Below are 3,784 nucleotides of genomic sequence, written 5' to 3'. Positions count from 1 at the left end.
TAAATGACTTCTAACCACCCACTGTCCTCAGCTCACTCGCTCAGGATCTGAAGCCCTAGGCAAAAACATCCAATTGGCCAGGGAGAGGCCCCATTGTCACCACTGGGCTTGGATGGGGGTGGAGCTGGAAGGACTTGGCCCCCTTGGCTCTTTTTGAGGGAGGTAGAAATGAGGCCATCTCCTAAAAGGAGGTCAGAGTGCTCTTACGATTGGGCACTGGACACCCCCAAAATGACACCTAGCTTCCACTTGGCCCATGTTTCCATCCCACTGATTCTGCAGTTTGCTGAGATCTCTGACCACCACTATTCCTCTCCTGATACTGCTTTCCAATGTGACTGCCCTATAAGGGTCTCCCAGGGATCTCTGTGCTCTGTGACTTTTGTGCTGGATTTGATGTTCCTGCAGATGCCAGGGAGAGCCTGCCGGTGGCCAGGTGGGCTGACCACTGACTAGGACTCCTCAGGATGGTCCCTGGATCCTTGGGTCCCTCCCTCCCCCCTCCCCAGTTCACCTTCATAAAGCCACAGAGTGAGCCTTCCAGCACCCTGGAGATGAAGCTTAAGGTCCTTTGGGTGCTCACAAGGCCCTTTATGAGCTGGTCCTGCCTGCCCAACCTCTCAGTCTCTCTGTGCACCCTTGCTTCTACTGACCCCTCTGCCCAAAAGGCCTCTGTCCGCCACCCACCAGCCCACACATCTGGCTGAGGCTGGCCAACTCCTCTTCAGCCTGCAGAACCCCTTCCCCACCCTCCCCAGGATTCCTAAGCACGCCTCCTTTGATTCCATTACATTCGCACATCTCAGTCAAATCATTTCCCCTCCAGGAATATCACATTTTGTGATATTTACTTGCAGTACTTTTTTCCTTTCAGAAAGAAATGGGACTTTGGACATAAAACAGAAATCCCCTTTAACTGACACCTCTGGCTCCCAATCCATTGTGCAACTTTCATATACTTATATGTAACATAACCAGCGCTTGGTACCAGTCTTTGGAAGAGTTGACTTCATTCTCATTTACATAAGGGTCGTCATGCTCTAGGCATTGCTCCATACCTTCACTTCTACTCAGCATCATCATTGCAATCAGCAGACTGTGTGGCCTAATATTCAACAAGTGAATATTGTAATTCACCTAATCACGTCTCTAATATTAGATATTTAATTTCCTTCTTTTTTAGTACTTGAAATAATGTTGAATATCGAGTGTCTTATACATTTCAGGTTATATACTTAGGATCGTGTTTCAAAAGAGCATGTACTGGGTCAAAGGGCATGTGCTTGCTAAGTTCTTACACATATTGCTGCATCAGTGCCCTTTCAGAGAGCAAGCCTCCCTCCCCCAGGCAGTGGGCTAGTAAGAACATTTATTCTACAGCAGTACTTTGTTCTAATCCTGGATGTTGTACATTTTTAAAGTCAGCTAATTTGATAGATGGAAAAGTATGTCTTCTTTTAAATGTGCATTTCTTTATTATCTATTTTTCAATTAGTTAATAAGCAATTGTGCTTTCATTTGTGATTTGTCTACTCATATCCTTTATTTATCTTGACATAATATTGTTTTTCTTTTCCATTTAATGATACCGTAAGAATTTTAATACATTGTCACCTTGTCTATCGACATCTTTTACCAGGTTTTCTTTGAATTTTTAAAAACTTTATAATCACAGCATCAGACTTAGTTGAATGTTTCGTCATGCTGTTCATTTCAGGCATACCCTGTGTATTCTCATGCTGGTTTCCGAGCAGAGTATATTTTGTCCTACACAGTACATACTATTTCTGTGACATTCCTGGGAACGGATTGCATCGCCTAGATTTCAATGGGATGTAGAGGCCATCGGCCTTTGTTTAGAGGCGTACTTCCCTCATTGCCACAGGAAAGTCTTTACTCAGCTTGGTGTGGCTTAAAATATTTTTTAATCAGCTCTCGTAACCTTTTCTTACATGATTATTTCCCTTTTAAACTTAGAAAGTCTTTTCATCTCCAATGATTGTATTATTTTCTGCTTTGTTTTCCTTTAGATTTTATGGCGGGGGGTTGTTTGCTTACTTTTTAATATCTAACTCCAATCCATCTGGAATGTATTTTGGTGGCATGGATCAAGGAACAGTTTGGAAATATGCAAAAAGAGCTATATATATATATACTTCCTGACCCACTTTAGAGAAATGTGGATCAGGGAGTATAAATGTACTACTTTCAAGGAAATAGTCCACAATAAAGGACTTGCAAAGATGTTTATAGCAGTACTATTTATAATAGCAACAGTGTAGAAAGCCCAGATGTCCACCTACAGAGGAAGAGTTAAGCAAACTGTGACATGGAATAGGAAAAAGAAAGGTGTGTATGATGAACTTTTAAAAGAATACAAAATGTGCCTACCCTGTATTTACACTTACAATAAATCATGTAGGAGTATGGCCACAGCCTGGGCAAAAAAATACAAATGGCAAGGTTGTGAGTAAATCACTGACTGCTGCTGGGCAGGTGAGTGGCCCCTGGCTGTGTGGACCTTTCTCGAAAGGTATTCAGAACGGCGATCTGGAGGTGGGAGGGTTGCCCCTGGGTGAGTTATTTTCCTTTTATATTTATATTGTATTGATATCAGCAAAAGCTTTATTTATTTATTATTGAAGTATAATTGATTTACAATACTATGTTAGTTTCAGGTGTACAGCAAAGTGATTCAGTTATGTATTATACACACACACACACACACACACACACATATATATATTTTCAGATTCTTTTCCATTTAGATTATAACAAGATATTGAATATAGTTCTCTGTGCTACACAGTAAATCCTTGTTGTTTATCTATTCTATATATAGTAGTATATATGTTAATCCCATACTCCTAATTTATCCCTGCCCCCCAGCAAAAGATTTATTACATTAAGACAGTAGCCACATGACATGTGCAATGGATATGTTTCAAGACGTTTACTAATCTCCAAATCTGCACATTAGGAAATACCCAGTGCCTCACCCCTGGAAGCATGTCATCACAGAGAGCCCCTGTGTGTCTTGTGCTTATTCTTGCATCTTTCCAACCATCACTAGTTTTGTCTCTCACATGACGTCCTTTTTTGTTCCCCCACAAAGAAAAAGTATTGACTTCTCCCCCCTAACGCCCCTCACAACTTTACAAGAGCTACCCTGTAGCCAAGATGACTGGAGGTCATCCAAGCCTTGGTAAGAGTCAGGTGCTCTGTGCACAGCCAGGCTCACTCACCAGTAAGGGATTCTCACTTCAGCGCTAGCCTGGAGGCACAATTCCAATGTCATCCTTGCAAAATCACAAGGCCAACTTTAGGTTTACTATCAATTAGTTGAGCCTGAAAATGTCAAATCCATAACTATCACTAGTCTTCTGGAAGAAGAAGGAAGCTGTGGTAGACTGTGCCCGCCCAGGAAGCCCGCCTCCTAGAATCTATGCCCTTGTGTAGTCCCACTCACATCCTCTCTGGCCTTGGCCATGTGCCTGACTTTGGCCAAGGAGACTTCAAGGAGGCATGTTACAAGAGCAGCCTTGATAAGTGCTTGTGCTTTAGATCTGTCCTCTTGGAAGGCTCCCTCTTAGGACCCAGCTGCCATGCTTTAAGGAAGCCCTGAGTAGCCAGTGGGAGTAAGGAGACACCTGGAAGAATGAGGTAGATCAAAAAGAGGAACAGAGGTGCCCAGGTGAACTCCCAGCTGAACACAGCCACCTGAATAATACCATATGGAGCAGAAGAACTGCACAGCCAACCCACAGGATCATGAGAAATAATA

The sequence above is a fragment of the Lipotes vexillifer genome, unplaced genomic scaffold, assembly GCF_000442215.2.
Source record: "Lipotes vexillifer unplaced genomic scaffold, Lipotes_vexillifer_v1.1 scaffold324, whole genome shotgun sequence".
Classification (NCBI taxonomy): domain Eukaryota; kingdom Metazoa; phylum Chordata; class Mammalia; order Artiodactyla; family Lipotidae; genus Lipotes; species Lipotes vexillifer.
The sequence above is the reverse complement of the archived record's forward strand: the minus strand, read 5'-3'. Positions refer to the sequence as shown.